This window comes from Quercus suber, unplaced genomic scaffold (assembly GCF_002906115.3).
Source record: "Quercus suber isolate HL8 unplaced genomic scaffold, Cork oak 2.0 scaffold_537, whole genome shotgun sequence".
NCBI lineage: Eukaryota > Viridiplantae > Streptophyta > Magnoliopsida > Fagales > Fagaceae > Quercus > Quercus suber.
In genome coordinates, this window is record NW_027069985.1 from 435472 (window position 1) to 453841 (window position 18370).

An 18370-nucleotide genomic window follows, 5' to 3' on the forward strand; every position below is an offset into this window, starting at 1 on the left:
CGAATTTGTGGTGGGTGGGTGTGTCACCGGAGAGAGATGAAGAGGGATCGAGGGGGAGATGGACGGGGGAATGGGCAGACTAACAACGTAAATGCCAAGTATATAGTAAGTTAGGCAAAATTCTGAAGAATTAAGAAAAATAGCATCTCGAGTTTTAGAAACTCGAGATCTATTTTAAAACTCGAGATCTATTTTAAAACTCGAGTCTTAAAGACTCGCTTCGCGAGTGTTGTTGGACTGAAAATGCCACATGGATCTCAAGTTTTTGAAAATCGAGTTCCATGCAAAAAAAAATTTATTTTGATCACCCCTATAGTGGCGTTTTTGAGTCCTATGGTGACGTTTTAAAGCCCTATAGCGGCGTTTTCCTGCAAAATTTTTTTTATAAGTGTTCAATACCAGGTTCAGGGAGTCCTATAGTGGCGTTTTTAAGCCCTATAGTGACGTTTTTAAGCTCTATAGCGGCGTTTATGGAACTCGAGTCTTTAAAACTCGATTTCCACGTGGATTTTTTTCCACATCACACTTATCCGCTTACAAATCGAGGCTTAAAAACTCGATTTTTATCTTGGAACTCGAGTTTTAGACACTCGAGATGCTAGTTTTCTACATTCTTTTGGAACGTGACACTTAACTAAATTTTTTAATATTTGTTGTTATTTAGAAAAAAAAATTCGGAGATGGACTATTAGTTAGTGGAGTGGTTTTCCAGATTTGATTTTTTCTTTTATTATAAAAAAACAGCTTGTGATGGAAATTCCATTTGAGTTCTTTTAATATATAATGGGGATCTCAGTTATCTCAACAACGAGCAAGTCACCGAAGATGCAAAGAGAGATGAGAGGGTGAGGGGGATGGAAGGAAGACAGATTTTTTATTTTTTTAATAGGACTTGTAATGAAATTTTAGTTCTATATCTGATGTGTGTTTCATTTTTTATTTTTTATTTTTAAGCTTTCGTGGAACTTTCCATAGCAGCAGATTGTAAAAAGTTTGTGGAATTGTTTGTGGCTGCAGTATTACAAAAGAGGAAATTGTGAACAAAATTGGATTTTTGGTATATCTGGAGTCTGTTTGGCATTCCGCTAAAATCTAGCTTAAGTCGAACAATTCTCTCAAACATCTTGAACATCAAAGAGTGTCAGAGAAAAAAAGATTAAAAAAGAGGTGAACAAGATTGTTTAAGATTAGAAAGACAACGTGAGTAAATACATCTTCATGAAAAGATGCCTATGTTTTTCAGATTCGGCCAATTCCACATTGTTAATAATTCATTTAAGGGCCTTGGTAATTAGGCCTAGCTAGAAAGGTGCAGGCAGACGTTTACCCAAAAAAAAAAAAAAAAAAAAAGAGGTCTTGGCAGACAACGATATAACAACATTATCTCCAACTCATGATTATAAGAGCATAAAGGACGTGGCCCTCTATGTGATCCCTACTTAGTTCAAACCTGACCAATTGACGAACCACAACATTCACAACTTAATGATGAGATCAAGATGGAGATTAGGTCACACTAGAAATGCAAAATACAGAAAGTCTTCCCTATAGCAAAATTAGTTTCAAGAGATAGAACAAAGCAGCCATCTTCTTGGGCAATATGGGTCATTGAAGCCTGCATATTTCATTGCCTACACATGGTGGCATAAGGAATAAACAAAATTTGAAGGAACAATATAGCGTGTAAGGAAGCTCTGATATAAAGGAAGGGAATGTTGAACAATAGATATAAAGAGAAACGCTTGATTTTGAAATGGTGATGATTGATGGTAAACTATTCTGTAGATATAGAAACTTTTTTCACAAAGAACTGATGTGGGAAAGGGCATATAGCACTTTCATACAAGATTATAAAAACTGTTATAGGCTTAAAATCTCTGTACATGTAATAGGAATGAAAAAAACCTAGAAGAAAACTGAACACTGTTGAGTTCAAGTCTTGATGGACTTGAAACCATGTCTCTGTGACACAACAAATCTTTTGATCAAAGCCCACAAACAAAATTTCTTCGTTGTCTCCACCAAAGCCCCTAGTGATTGTTGCAAACTTCACACTAGGATCAAAACAAAGTAGTACTAGAACTTGTGCAAAGGTACTGGCTTAGTCATCATGTTAGCTAAATTATCTGCAATCCTAATCTTCTGAAAAAGAATATCTTCCTTATCAACAACATGCTGAGTTCAAGAGTAACGGACTTGGTCTTTTTCTAAATGAATGGATCTCCGACCGTCACAAAATAGACAAATGTGCTTATGATGAATTTTCAAGTCTTCAATCAAACCGTGTAGCCAAAGAGCCCCCTTGTTGACTACAATCAAACCCATGTATGCAGCTGTAGTGGTTGCCAATGCAATAGCCTACTGCAGTATCAACCTCCAACTCACCAATGCTTTAGCAAATGTAAGTAGCTCATAGTAGAATGGTGCTTATCTAGATCCTTGACATAGTCTGAATCAATGTGTCTTCTAAAAGATTCACCTCTCTCAAACTTCAAACCCAAATCATCTCAAGATCCATATAGCAGCTTGCCAATTATCCTTCCTTAGATCATGCATATAACAACTAACCATGCTAAAAGCCTAAGAATTGTCAGGCCGTGTACATACCATTTCAAATATGAGGCTGCCAACCAAACTGGTATTAGAGCTTCAATTATCACAAAAATACCAGCACAAGGAACACAAAAACACACAGAAGACATTTCTTTATATTCTACAATGTCAATGGTTAAATAGAATGACAAAAGAGAAGACATTAAATAACATGAGTTTTTCATTTCTAATTAACTATGACAATGAAAAAAGGTATGCCTTTAATATCTAAGTCAGGATTTAGAGAACACATTCTATTGTTGTAGCAGATTAGGTCACCAATTTTCCAGATTGGAGTCTTTTATTTAGGTAGCAATGATTTCTCTACTGACTACCACACCTCACAGCCAGATGCAATTAGCTTTTAACGTCCTGCAAGATACCAGCCTAAGGAATTGAAGAACAGAATGACACTAAACAGTATACAACTATTTCAGCTAGTGAAGTTTACATTTACCTGAGATTCTAGCAAATTTGTCAACTACAGGTCCTGCACAAACAAATTTACAACATAAATTTAGCCATGGGAAGAATAAAAGTAAATTTGCTAGTGGGTTGTTTAGGCTACAAGATTAAGTAACAGAGTTAGTAATAGTAAAGCTTAAAATATTGACTAGGCATAAAGTTGTTCAACCAGGGTTAGCAATTAGCAATTATCACTGCTGCTTTTTGAGTAGACCGCAAAATTAGTTTATGTAAGCAATTTAGATTTAGCATTCATACACGTATGTTTTTCTAGGAAAACTACATACAGTATCTTGCTTCAACTTATCATGGACAATATTGTTTTTGGTGTATGAACTACAACTTTTTTTTGATAAGTAATAAGCTTGATTGAGACCAAAATAGAATTGCCCAAATTATTCAGGAAGAATACGGATGGGTACTAAAATTATATAATAGCATGGTAAGATATTTTTGTCATGGCTGAATTAACTAATAGAAGTTTTTAAGTCATATATCTGAATAATAAAATTAATTTAAAAAAACAAATGGTACTAATTGAATAATTGCAAATAGAAGTCAACATAGAGAGAGGCATATGTTCATTGCCCTATCCACTCACTGTAGGCTAGTATCCTTTAAACTTTTGTATGAATTGGAGCACCCAAACTGGTTGGCCTCTTAGGACAACAAGATTGACAAGAGGAGAAGGCTGTAACAGACATGTAAAAATCTATTAACTGAAGCTAGTATTATTAAATTGCTCTGGCAGAGATATGTTGAAGCGATTTTTCTGTGAAGCTATTTGACAATCAATCAAGTGTGCAAGATGGCTAACCATCAGATTTATACCTTAGAAATCATTGAAAGTGTTGAAGTCACTGGAACAAAGGGCTCTAGCCTCTAGGTGAGGCCATGATAACAGATAAGATTTGATAGGTGGATGAACTGTCAAACTTTTGTATGAATTGGAGCACCCAAACTGGTTGGCCTCTTAGGACAACAAGATTGACAAGAGGAGAAGGCTGTAACAGACATGTAAAAATCTATTAACTGAAGCTAGTATTATTAAATTGCTCTGGCAGAGATATGTTGAAGCGATTTTTCTGTGAAGCTATTTGACAATCAATCAAGTGTGCAAGATGGCTAACCATCAGATTTATACCTTAGAAATCATTGAAAGTGTTGAAGTCACTGGAACAAAGGGCTCTAGCCTCTAGGTGAGGCCATGATAACAGATAAGATTTGATAGGTGGATGAACTGTCAGGAGTTCTGTTTAGTAAAAGATCCCTTGTTTAGTATATATATAGGGCATGGAAGAAACCTGTGTAGCTAATTTTGGTTAGCATCCTCCACAATCAATGTCAAGAAATCTAACCAACTTGTTCACAAGAAACATATCTTACCAAAATGTAGAAATTGAAAAAACTTCTAAGAAGCCACCATACTCGTGAATAAATGTATTTTCTCAAGTGGCAAGTTCATTGTAATTGTCACGGTCCAATTGAAACAAGAGTATGCCATCCTGCCACACTGTTGGAGTGTGTCATGGATCTCTCCCTCTTCTAATTGGTTAGAGAAGTCATCAAAATCTCTCGGCAAAGTGGCCATTCACTGTTTTTATATCCACAAAACTCAAAAATGACTTAATGTGTAAAACTTTCAAATCATTTCTATGAGAAACAAAATGAAATTCTAAACCAAAGGGTAATTTGAATAATAGCCAATAAAAGTTATATATGTTCATTACCTTATCTGCTTACTATAAAGAACTGTTCTTCCAACATGTGCACGAATTGTAGCATGCAAACCAAATGGGCTTTTGTTAAGGAAAAGCTTACAAGAAGAGAAGAACAAAACTGACATTAATTGAATCTAGAAAGAAATGAAAAAGAAATTATTTTGACAATCAATCAACATGTAAGAAGGCTTTTCACCAGATACCTTAGAGTGCAGTAAAGTTCAGATGTTGCTGAAACAAAGGTTTCTAGGTTAGCCAACCATAACCAAAAAAAAAAAAAAAAGATCAAGTATTTTGTAAAAAAGATCCATTGCTAAGTACGTAAGAGATAGCAGAAACCGTGATGTAAAAGTTGGAAAACTAAGACTCACCTGATATTTTGGTGAGTCTTATTGGTAAAGAGGTACGATATGGTTAGTGTAGATTTTAGGTCCAAATCTTACTAAGTTAAAGAAATTAGTAAGGCTTGAACGAAGATCTAAATCAGTCCCATCTCACATTTATCACATTCTACCCTTACCTCATGTATTAGTTTCATTCTTCTTTGATCATTGTCTTAGGATTTATAAAAAGGAGGTAATACTATTAAGGATTGAGTTCTAGCTCAAGTAGCATCTACTCTACTTTTTAAGAAGTAGTTGGTGGGTGTTCGTGTACCCCAAAAAAAAAAAAAAAAAAAAAAAAAAAAAAATCTGGAAAATAGGTTACCTCATCTGCTGCAACAATAGAATGAGTTCTCTAAGACCTGACTTAGATACTAAAGGTATACCTTCTGTCATTGTTACAGTTTTTACATAGTCATATTTGACTTGTAAAAGAATAACTAGTGTTATTTAATGCCTTATCTTTCTTGTCATTCGGTTTAACCATTGACATTGTAGAACATAAAGAAATCTCTATTGTGTGTTTTTGTGTACCTTGTGATGTTATTGTTTTGATAGCAGAAGCTCTAATACAGATTTAGTTGTCTTGGTTGGCAGCCTTGCATATGCAGTAGTATGCACTCGTCGTCTCAGCCCAACATTTCTCAAGCTGTCAATGTGGAACCTGGTCACTATGTGCAAGATTAGGATAATGGTCATTCACAAGTTAATGGATCTTGAGATGTATTTTGGGAATGCTGATTTGGGTTTGAAGTTTGAGAGATGAATCTGTTGGAAGACATGTAGCTGGATATGTTGATTCAGACTAGGCTGGAGAAGATCTGGATAATCTTTGTTCTACTCTGAAGCTAGAGGTTGACCTCTGGTGAGTTGGAGGTGATACTGCAGTCAAATATTGTATTATTAACCAGTGAAGTGGAATACATGGCTATGATTGAAGCTATCAAGGAGGTTATTTGGCCACACAGTTTGATTGAAGACTTTTGGAATCATCAGGAGCATGATCTTGAAAATTCAACATAACTAGGAGTTCTATTTGACTTTGACATCTTTCATATATATGTTGCTTTAACTAAAGAGAGGGCTGCAGTGCTGTGCAACGATTAGAGAGTTGAAAAACTTCTCTTTAGGTGAAGCCTTAAACTTTGTGTTTTTTAGAGATTTTTTAGGGTGTATTTGGGGTATGAGTTGTGTGAAAGTGACTTTTTGCCTCTTTTGTAATCTCCATATTTGATTAATGAAATTTTCTTCACACCATCACCCGTGGATGTAGGTTATTGCTGAATCACATAAATCCTTGTTGATTTTGTGAATGTTTATTTTCTTTTAGGTATTTTTAATTTCTATTATTTGTTTGGAGATTTTTCTAAAATCCAAACTAGTTTTCACAATTAATCTTGTATGGAGGATGTTTCCCACTATTTACTTGCGAAATAATTTGCTATATCTATAAAATAATTTATCATCAATTATCACCATTCTCACAGTCCAGATTTCTCTACGGTCTAATGTGGGTTATTGTATAGTATTCCCTACCTTAATTTCCAAGAGCTTCCTTATAAGTTATAATTATAGTTCTTTAGTATTCTATTTAGTATGCCACCAAATGTAGGCATTGAAATATATTTCGGACCTACAGGCAAAGCAAGGGAGATATGGCAGGCTTTAATAACTTATGTTAACCTCGAAGGTGGCTGCTTTGTTCTAACTGCAAACCAATTCTGCATAGGAAGGGAAGACTATTTGCTGTTACTAGTGTATTTTGTATTTCAATTATAAACTAATCACCATCTAGATCCGTCATTCAATTCTAAATGATGTGGTCCATCAATTGGTCAAGGTTTGAACTTTGAACTACGTAGGATTACATAGAAGGGTACATCCTTTATGCTCTTGATAACATCACATGCACTAGAGGTAGTGTTATTATATCACCATCCGGCCCAGTCCATTTTAGCTAGACCAAGGGGAGTCTTATCAAGGTAAGAATTTATACTGGCATGATTGTTAACCGTTGGGAATTGACCAAATCTGAAAAGTATCGGCATCTTTTCATGAAAGATGGATTGATCGACATAGTCTCTCAAAACTGAAACAATTTTATTCACTCTTTGATGTTCTAGATCTTTAAGAGAGTTGTTCGAGCAAAACTAGATTTTACTGGTATTGGGCATCAAGTGGGACTAAACTTTGTCAAGCAAACTCTAAATATGCCCATCCAATTTTGTTTACAATTGTAGTGAAAGCAGAAGTTCTTGATGAGCTGTAATGATGAATTATCTGTGTAGAAAAATTGAGTTCTAGAATTTACTATACTAGTTGTCTTCTTACTAAACAGCTAATTTAGGCTTTGTATTTTATTTTCTGAAGTCTAGAGGATGTATAGAGGTTGGATAGTGGCCACAATTTGTCAAAAACATTGCAAGAAATCAAACCCAAAAAAATAATAAAAACAATAAAAATGAAACATTGTGTAATTTTTGAAATTGGAGTGATGAACTTAAATATGTACACAAAAATTGTATATATTACATATAACTTGTACTAATAAATATGAACCGGCCAAATTGTGTACGATGCCAAGAACACAATATATTCTTTCAGGTTGTGGTACCATCCCTATTAAAGAACATTCACTTGGTTGGTTGGAACTTGGATTAAGTGTTGTTAAATAAGTCGACAATAACACACATCATCTTCCTATTGAGGGTTAAAGCACAAGGCTCTAAACAAGTTTGGAGAAACTTTGTCAATATGTAGTTAGATCTTTTACTCTTTTTTTGGATGAGATTATAGTTAGACCCTCAGTATCAGGGTTCTTTTTTTTTTTTTTTTTTTTTTTTTTTTTTTTCATGGCCTTTAATTTTTGAGTGACACAACTCCCCTAAAAATTGCTGAGGATTTTCTACAAAAATTCCTCTCAATAAGGTTTTGATTAAGCTAAAGGAATGTGGGAGGTGATCATAGAACCTAGATGTATTCACAAATGGCCAAATACATGTAGAATCAATTTTCCAAAATGGAACATAATCTTCCAACATTGCCAATAAAGATACCAAAAGTCAACTTGAGGAACTACAGTAGAGATACGAATACAACCTTTCGAAAGTCTTTGAAGGGCCCTTACAGAGCCAATGATTAACTGAAATAACGGTCACTAAGGTGTAAGTTCTTCAAGTTGCGATTCTCAGATCTCCCCCAAATAAATCTGTTTATCACTACTGCAAGATCCAACAATAGGTTCACTGGGATGGAAGACACACTCATTGACTGAACCAGTGTGGCCAGGGAGCTTATACAAGATGCGTCTAGATGTAGTATCCCAAATGTAAACCATCCGATCTGAACTCCCGGCAGTGACTTTGCTTCCATCAGGTGACCAGCTACACTTCAACAAGTTCTTTTCAAAGTTGTGTTGGTGCCCTTCCATTACCTTTACACACCGATTTGTGGTGCATATGGACGCATATCCCATATGTAGAGTTTGCAATCCATACCATTTGTAAGAAGATAGGAGCCATCAGGACTCAACTGCATACCTGTTATCATATCTTGATGACCTTGAAGTGTCATTGTAACTTCACCTCTGCGCAAGTCCTATACCTTTACTTCATTGTCAATACCACCTGTGAAGATCTTATCAGATGCATCTGAGAAACCGACGGCTGTGATTTGGTATTTATCTGGAAATGTCTGAATGGCACCCCTCTGACGCATATCCCACAGTTTCGCAGTTCCATCATCAGATCCACTGACAACAAGTGGAGGCCCTCTCCGAGAAGGACAGCATGAATTCACAAACGAGGAGTGTTCCGCCATTTTCTTGATTTGTTTTCCTGTTTCAACATCCCATGCCCTCAGCGTTTTGTCAGGGCTGGCTGATATTATCTTTGATCCATCAGTGGTCCAATGAAGATCCAAAACTGCATTCTTGTGCCCTTTTAAAACCATGAAGTTCTTGCAATCCTCGTGCACATTCCACAGAAAAATTTCTTTGTCATGAGACCCAGATGCAACAACTGTTCCCGCAGGATTGAACTTCATTGTATATATGGCACTCTGATGGCCCGTCAGCAACATGATTTGCGATTCCAAACTTAATGTCCGCTGTTTTCCATTTGGCCCAGGTGCTTGAGGAGTACTATATGGGACAGTAGACCATTCCATTGGCCTTGGACCAACTGTAGACAAAGCATTTTCACCCCCTGACAGAATAAATTCCATTTTGTCTTCTGCTTTCTCTAACCAGTAATAAATCTAATCTTTATGGCGTATATCCTGATATAAAAACCAACGAAATTAGCCATCCATGTTAAATAAAGCAGGATGAAATAACTTAACTGATTATCATGACTTACATCCTATATAGGCTATAATTTTTTCTCAGTCTTTCTGATACCTACAAAGTCAATGGTTAAACAAGATAAAAGTAAAAAATCAAAACCACAATAAAGTAAAACAGAAAATCAACAACTAGACTGTACTATCTTATTTTAGTTAATTTTTTTTTTTTTTTCCCTAAACTGGTAGAAGATTGGAAGAACAGAATGTTGAACTTCCAATTTTCAACCAGTTTAGGGAAAAAAAATAATCCAAAAACTAAAAGTTAGTGCAGCCTTTCCCCCAACCTTCCCTTTTCTCTCCTTAAAAGTATGACTCAGAAAATGATCAAAATTCATCATGTCACAACCAATCTAAAGCATTGTGCACGCAAAGACAATGGAAAATGAGTAAAACTAAGCAATTGTTACAATCTGCACTTTTTTTTGGGTGATGAGTTAATTATTCTTGCCAATGATGTTTAACATTGCACTAGATGTATCAATTTGTTAAGCACTACAACAAAAATATTTTTCTATTGCATGGTCAACCCACAAAAATTGACAATCACCCATGCAATTAAATATAGGCATAAATCATTGTAAATAGAAATGATGATCTAGTTAGCAACAAAGGAAACTGAAAAGCATTTAGATTTGATCACATGCTTCAATCAAAGCTAACAAGGTGCGTGTTAAACTTTGATTAGTGCATGCATGCAGTCCAAACTAAATGAATTGGGCCCAATATAACTATAGTCATACAAAGTTTAAACACAAAAGATTAAAAATACTTCTACAGTTGATTACTATCATTGTTTTTATTTTTTTGGGTCCACGACGCCCTAGGTGTGGAACATTATATTTTTCTCAAGTTACTTACTTACACCATTACACCAAGTAGGGGAATAAACAAAATCATAAGCACACAAAAGAAATGTTCATTTTTGTCAATCCTAACAGTGCATCAGGAAAAGTTTTTTCTTTTTTATGTTTCACTATAATCATCTAAGGGATGACAAAACAAGGGTAAAAAAAATTATTACCATGAGGTACAAGTACAATGTTGCTGATGGTCAAGGACTGACTATTTGCAATTTTTTTTTTTAATAATTTTTTTTATAAGTAAACATCAATCGGTAAGAAAGAATGGTTGAGGACTTAGGTTCCAATCTTACTAAATGATCAAATTAGTAAGATTTGAACCTAAGATGTAGCCTAACAAATCCTCCCCCTTTACTAAGGGAGAAAAAGGAAAGAGAACAATAATATATAAAACTCATGAGCATGTAGATGTGNCTACACTAACCATATCGTACCTCTTTACCAATAAGACTCACCAAAATATCAGGTGAGTCTTAGTTTTCCAACTTTTACATCACGGTTTCTGCTATCTCTTACGTACTTAGCAATGGATCTTTTTTACAAAATACTTGATCTTTTTTTTTTTTTTTTGGTTATGGTTGGCTAACCTAGAAACCTTTGTTTCAGCAACATCTGAACTTTACTGCACTCTAAGGTATCTGGTGAAAAGCCTTCTTACATGTTGATTGATTGTCAAAATAATTTCTTTTTCATTTCTTTCTAGATTCAATTAATGTCAGTTTTGTTCTTCTCTTCTTGTAAGCTTTTCCTTAACAAAAGCCCATTTGGTTTGCATGCTACAATTCGTGCACATGTTGGAAGAACAGTTCTTTATAGTAAGCAGATAAGGTAATGAACATATATAACTTTTATTGGCTATTATTCAAATTACCCTTTGGTTTAGAATTTCATTTTGTTTCTCATAGAAATGATTTGAAAGTTTTACACATTAAGTCATTTTTGAGTTTTGTGGATATAAAAACAGTGAATGGCCACTTTGCCGAGAGATTTTGATGACTTCTCTAACCAATTAGAAGAGGGAGAGATCCATGACACACTCCAACAGTGTGGCAGGATGGCATACTCTTGTTTCAATTGGACCGTGACAATTACAATGAACTTGCCACTTGAGAAAATACATTTATTCACGAGTATGGTGGCTTCTTAGAAGTTTTTTCAATTTCTACATTTTGGTAAGATATGTTTCTTGTGAACAAGTTGGTTAGATTTCTTGACATTGATTGTGGAGGATGCTAACCAAAATTAGCTACACAGGTTTCTTCCATGCCCTATATATATACTAAACAAGGGATCTTTTACTAAACAGAACTCCTGACAGTTCATCCACCTATCAAATCTTATCTGTTATCATGGCCTCACCTAGAGGCTAGAGCCCTTTGTTCCAGTGACTTCAACACTTTCAATGATTTCTAAGGTATAAATCTGATGGTTAGCCATCTTGCACACTTGATTGATTGTCAAATAGCTTCACAGAAAAATCGCTTCAACATATCTCTGCCAGAGCAATTTAATAATACTAGCTTCAGTTAATAGATTTTTACATGTCTGTTACAGCCTTCTCCTCTTGTCAATCTTGTTGTCCTAAGAGGCCAACCAGTTTGGGTGCTCCAATTCATACAAAAGTTTAAAGGATACTAGCCTACAGTGAGTGGATAGGGCAATGAACATATGCCTCTCTCTATGTTGACTTCTATTTGCAATTATTCAATTAGTACCATTTGTTTTTTTAAATTAATTTTATTATTCAGATATATGACTTAAAAACTTCTATTAGTTAATTCAGCCATGACAAAAATATCTTACCATGCTATTATATAATTTTAGTACCCATCCGTATTCTTCCTGAATAATTTGGGCAATTCTATTTTGGTCTCAATCAAGCTTATTACTTATCAAAAAAAAGTTGTAGTTCATACACCAAAAACAATATTGTCCATGATAAGTTGAAGCAAGATACTGTATGTAGTTTTCCTAGAAAAACATACATGTATGAATGCTAAATCTAAATTGCTTACATAAACTAATTTTGCGGTCTACTCAAAAAGCAGCAGTGATAATTGCTAATTGCTAACCCTGGTTGAACAACTTTATGCCTAGTCAATATTTTAAGCTTTACTATTACTAACTCTGTTACTTAATCTTGTAGCCTAAACAACCCACTAGCAAATTTACTTTTATTCTTCCCATGGCTAAATTTATGTTGTAAATTTGTTTGTGCAGGACCTGTAGTTGACAAATTTGCTAGAATCTCAGGTAAATGTAAACTTCACTAGCTGAAATAGTTGTATACTGTTTAGTGTCATTCTGTTCTTCAATTCCTTAGGCTGGTATCTTGCAGGACGTTAAAAGCTAATTGCATCTGGCTGTGAGGTGTGGTAGTCAGTAGAGAAATCATTGCTACCTAAATAAAAGACTCCAATCTGGAAAATTGGTGACCTAATCTGCTACAACAATAGAATGTGTTCTCTAAATCCTGACTTAGATATTAAAGGCATACCTTTTTTCATTGTCATAGTTAATTAGAAATGAAAAACTCATGTTATTTAATGTCTTCTCTTTTGTCATTCTATTTAACCATTGACATTGTAGAATATAAAGAAATGTCTTCTGTGTGTTTTTGTGTTCCTTGTGCTGGTATTTTTGTGATAATTGAAGCTCTAATACCAGTTTGGTTGGCAGCCTCATATTTGAAATGGTATGTACACGGCCTGACAATTCTTAGGCTTTTAGCATGGTTAGTTGTTATATGCATGATCTAAGGAAGGATAATTGGCAAGCTGCTATATGGATCTTGAGATGATTTGGGTTTGAAGTTTGAGAGAGGTGAATCTTTTAGAAGACACATTGATTCAGACTATGTCAAGGATCTAGATAAGCACCATTCTACTATGAGCTACTTACATTTGCTAAAGCATTGGTGAGTTGGAGGTTGATACTGCAGTAGGCTATTGCATTGGCAACCACTACAGCTGCATACATGGGTTTGATTGTAGTCAACAAGGGGGCTCTTTGGCTACACGGTTTGATTGAAGACTTGAAAATTCATCATAAGCACATTTGTCTATTTTGTGACGGTCGGAGATCCATTCATTTAGAAAAAGACCAAGTCCGTTACTCTTGAACTCAGCATGTTGTTGATAAGGAAGATATTCTTTTTCAGAAGATTAGGATTGCAGATAATTTAGCTAACATGATGACTAAGCCAGTACCTTTGCACAAGTTCTAGTACTACTTTGTTTTGATCCTAGTGTGAAGTTTGCAACAATCACTAGGGGCTTTGGTGGAGACAACGAAGAAATTTTGTTTGTGGGCTTTGATCAAAAGATTTGTTGTGTCACAGAGACATGGTTTCAAGTCCATCAAGACTTGAACTCAACAGTGTTCAGTTTTCTTCTAGGTTTTTTTCATTCCTATTACATGTACAGAGATTTTAAGCCTATAACAGTTTTTATAATCTTGTATGAAAGTGCTATATGCCCTTTCCCACATCAGTTCTTTGTGAAAAAAGTTTCTATATCTACAGAATAGTTTACCATCAATCATCACCATTTCAAAATCAAGCGTTTCTCTTTATATCTATTGTTCAACATTCCCTTCCTTTATATCAGAGCTTCCTTACACGCTATATTGTTCCTTCAAATTTTGTTTATTCCTTATGCCACCATGTGTAGGCAATGAAATATGCAGGCTTCAATGACCCATATTGCCCAAGAAGATGGCTGCTTTGTTCTATCTCTTGAAACTAATTTTGCTATAGGGAAGACTTTCTGTATTTTGCATTTCTAGTGTGACCTAATCTCCATCTTGATCTCATCATTAAGTTGTGAATGTTGTGGTTCGTCAATTGGTCAGGTTTGAACTAAGTAGGGATCACATAGAGGGCCACGTCCTTTTTTTTTTTTTTGATAGGGAATACTGAGAAAATTTTATTACTAACTACTAAGGCGAGGATAAGTACATAGCATCCTGAAATACAATAGATTCCAAGAAAGGTGGACATTCCTCTATCCAAGTTACAAAAGTATCATTTCCCTTAGCATGTTGTGCTAAAAAATGTGCTACCTTGTTTGCATTCCTTTTCACATGTTGTATATGAGATTGTCTAAAGTTTTGGAGTCTCTGAAGTATGCCTTGAATGACGTCTGTGATAGAGACTTTAGGAGTAGTGGTGCCACAGAGAGCGTCAGACACCACTTTAGAGGGCCACGTCCTTTATGCTCTTATAATCATGAGTTGGAGATAATGTTGTTATATCGTTGTCTGCCAGGACCTCTTTTTTTTTTGGGTAAACGTCTGCCTGCACCTTTCTAGCTAGGCCTAATTACCAAGGCCCTTAAATGAATTATTAACAATGTGGAATTGGCCGAATCTGAAAAACATAGGCATCTTTTCATGAAGATGTATTTACTCACGTTGTCTTTCTAATCTTAAACAATCTTGTTCACCTCTTTTTTAATCTTTTTTTCTCTGACACTCTTTGATGTTCAAGATGTTTGAGAGAATTGTTCGACCTAAGCTAGATTTTAGCGGAATGCCAAACAGACTCCAGATAAACCAAAAATCCAATTTTGTTCACAATTTCCTCTTTTGTAATACTGCAGCCACAAACAATTCCACAAACTTTTTACAATCTGCTGCTATGGAAAGTTCCACGAAAGCTTAAAAATAAAAAATAAAAAATGAAACACACATCAGATATAGAACTAAAATTTCATTACAAGTCCTATTAAAAAAATAAAAAATCTGTCTTCCTTCCATCCCCCTCACCCTCTCATCTCTCTTTGCATCTTCGGTGACTTGCTCGTTGTTGAGATAACTGAGATCCCCATTATATATTAAAAGAACTCAAATGGAATTTCCATCACAAGCTGTTTTTTTATAATAAAAGAAAAAATCAAATCTGGAAAACCACTCCACTAACTAATAGTCCATCTCCGAATTTTTTTTTCTAAATAACAACAAATATTAAAAAATTTAGTTAAGTGTCACGTTCCAAAAGAATGTAGAAAACTAGCATCTCGAGTGTCTAAAACTCGAGTTCCAAGATAAAAATCGAGTTTTTAAGCCTCGATTTGTAAGCGGATAAGTGTGATGTGGAAAAAAATCCACGTGGAAATCGAGTTTTAAAGACTCGAGTTCCATAAACGCCGCTATAGAGCTTAAAAACGTCACTATAGGGCTTAAAAACGCCACTATAGGACTCCCTGAACCTGGTATTGAACACTTATAAAAAAAATTTTGCAGGAAAACGCCGCTATAGGGCTTTAAAACGTCACCATAGGACTCAAAAACGCCACTATAGGGGTGATCAAAATAAATTTTTTTTTGCATGGAACTCGATTTTCAAAAACTTGAGATCCATGTGGCATTTTCAGTCCAACAACACTCGCGAAGCGAGTCTTTAAGACTCGAGTTTTAAAATAGATCTCGAGTTTTAAAATAGATCTCGAGTTTCTAAAACTCGAGATGCTATTTTTCTTAATTCTTCAGAATTTTGCCTAACTTACTATATACTTGGCATTTACGTTGTTAGTCTGCCCATTCCCCCGTCCATCTCCCCCTCGATCCCTCTTCATCTCTCTCCGGTGACACACCCACCCACCACAAATTCGTTGGGCTTGTGTGCGATCATTTTAGCCAAGACTAATTATTCTTAGTGATTTTACTTGTCTGTTTTCGCATCTTTCATTACAAGAAGGTGAATCCTAACGTTGAATCACAGAGCTACGCCACCAAAACCCAAAGAGATTTTTAAGAAAAAGAAAACAGAGATTGTTGTAAATCGAGTAAAATAAAAATAAAAATAATTTATAAATTGAACTGCCAATCAAATATTCCACAATTTTTTTGTTGGCTTACACACCCATCTTCCTCCTTCCCTCTCTCTGCATCTCCGGTGACTTACCCACCCAAACCCATCATCAGCAATTTTCGTTCGCGTTTTGTGTTTCTAATAGCATCATCGTGTGGGGGTTGTGAGACTATGGACCGTACGGCTACGGTGGAGTTTTGGGTCGGTGGGCCCAGAAGTTATCCGGCAGCTAGAGGCGGGGGAATGGGCAAAATAAATGTGAAAATGATTTATATATAGTTAGTTAGGCAACGCTTGAAACTATAAGGGAAAGTAGACATCTCGAGTTTTAGAAAATCGAGATCCATTTACATAAATCTCGAGTTTTAGAAACTCGAGCTTCATGCAAAAAAATTTTTAGTTTTATCGCCTCTATAGTGACGTTTTTAAGTCCTATAGTGGCGTTTTAAAACCCTATAGCAGCGTTTTTCTGCAAAATTTTTTCATAACTGTTCAATACTAGGTTCGGGTAGCCCTATAGTGGCGTTTTTATGCCCTATACTGACATTTTAAAGCCCTATAGCGGCGTTTTTCTGCTAAATTTTTTTATAACTCCATTTTTAAGTCCTATAGTGACGTTTTTAAGCCCTATAGTGGCGTTTTCGGAACTCGAGTTTTTAAAACTCGATTTTCTCTTGGATTTTTTTTTTTGCATTCAAGCCTTAAAAACTTGATTTTTTTCTTGGAACTCGAGTTTTAGACACTCGAGATGCTAGTTTTCAATATTCTTTCGCAACGTGACAACTAACTAAATTTTTTAATATTTATTGTTATTTAGAAAAAAAATTCGCTAGAGGCCATTTTCTTTGAAACTTAGAGACAGATTCCGTTCGGCTTTGGGAGTTTCTGTGCAGTGCTGCAACAATTGGTTTAAAGTTGAAACTGATATCCATTAGTCTTTATAAAATTTAAAACTGGATTGTGGATGTGGCAGCGAGCAAATCACTGGAGATGTAGAGAGAGACGAGAGGGAGAGGGAGAAGGAAGGAAGGGAAGGGAAGGGAGAGAATTTATTTTATTTTATTTTTTAATAAAACTTGTAATGAAATTTTAGTTCTTATATGTGTATTACCATTCCATATCATCAATTTGTAAAAAGTTTGTTGAATTATTTGTGGTGGTACCATTACTCAAGTTTAAATATGAGCCAACTAAAACAACCTCCCCTCCTCTCCCTTGAGTTAGCATTGTTTTAACATATGGCCTTTTATTATTGGTTGGGACTACTTTGGAGGACTAGAGGTGTTAATAATTTCTCCTTTAGAAGAGGGAATGGTAGGTAGGAGAATTTAGAAGAGCGACATATTTTTGGTACAATACAAGTCTTATAACTTTAAGAGAGTACATAGAGATTTAGTAGTACAATACACTGTTAATCTGTTACACTTATCTCATGCATGATTAATTGATTATTAACTATTTCTCGTACATTAGTTTCAATCTCCCTCAACCTACATTTTCAAATTTTAGAGATAATCACTGACATAAACTATGAAATTACAGTAAGGGAAACTTGAAATTTGAATGAAGTCAAAATATATTTATTGCATTTTTTTTTTCCCCAAAGATCAAGTTATGGATTTTGGTTAGCCATTTTACTATTTCTGTGTTTTCTTTCTTTTGTCTTTTGTTTATTTTTAAACCCACAAAACTTTCTGTTTCAATCAGAATAATATTGGATTTGAAATATTAATAGAAATATTCAAGTTGGCCGCAGTATGTTGACAACCAACCAACAACATATGAGTGAGATGTAAGTTTTCCATCTCCTGTATATGTATATACTAAAGAAGGGATCTTTTCTACCAAACAGATTTCCTAACGGTTCATCCATCTACCAAACAGAATTCCCATCGAGCCATTTACTCCAGTGAATTCAACACTTTACTACTTGCTAAGGTATATAGATCCAGTGATTAGCCATCTTACACTTATTTGATTGTCAAAAAAATGTCTGAGATAATCTCTGCTACATATCTCTGCCAGAGCGGTCAATAATACTAGCTTCATTTATTGGATTATTACTGGTTGTCTGTTACAGTCTCCTGTTCTTGTCAGTCTTGTTGTCTTAACAAAGAGGCCATATTTTTTGGATGCTACAGTTCATACAAAACTTCAAATGATACTAGCCTACAATGCGTGGGTAAGGCAATG

At 35.1% G+C, this 18370-nt stretch overlaps 4 long non-coding RNA genes and 1 pseudogene across 4 annotated transcripts; 2 read left to right on the forward strand and 3 right to left on the reverse strand.

Annotated features, from left to right (window-relative positions):
* Positions 1–1763: 1763 nt before the first annotated feature.
* On the reverse strand, positions 1764–3990 carry LOC136063512 (uncharacterized). Its single transcript, XR_010625149.1, has 4 exons — positions 3889–3990; positions 3050–3082; positions 2812–2964; positions 1764–2623 (listed from the first exon to the last, which is right to left on the reverse strand). It is a non-coding gene; the product is annotated as an uncharacterized LOC136063512 (long non-coding RNA).
* Positions 3991–5051, reverse strand: LOC136063511 (uncharacterized). The gene is made up of 3 exons (XR_010625148.1): positions 4788–5051; positions 4444–4651; positions 3991–4361 (listed from the first exon to the last, which is right to left on the reverse strand). It is a non-coding gene; the product is annotated as an uncharacterized LOC136063511 (long non-coding RNA).
* A 416-nt stretch (positions 5052–5467) lies between these two features.
* LOC136063505 (uncharacterized) lies at positions 5468–6418 on the forward strand. The gene is made up of 2 exons (XR_010625145.1): positions 5468–5541; positions 5759–6418. It is a non-coding gene; the product is annotated as an uncharacterized LOC136063505 (long non-coding RNA).
* A 1753-nt stretch (positions 6419–8171) lies between these two features.
* Positions 8172–9441, reverse strand: LOC112008829 (uncharacterized; annotated as a pseudogene).
* A 1478-nt stretch (positions 9442–10919) lies between these two features.
* On the forward strand, positions 10920–13904 carry LOC136063513 (uncharacterized). The gene is made up of 7 exons (XR_010625150.1): positions 10920–10999; positions 11108–11193; positions 11330–11537; positions 11620–11779; positions 12586–12618; positions 12704–12856; positions 13045–13904. It is a non-coding gene; the product is annotated as an uncharacterized LOC136063513 (long non-coding RNA).
* The last annotated feature ends 4466 nt before the right edge of the window (positions 13905–18370 follow it).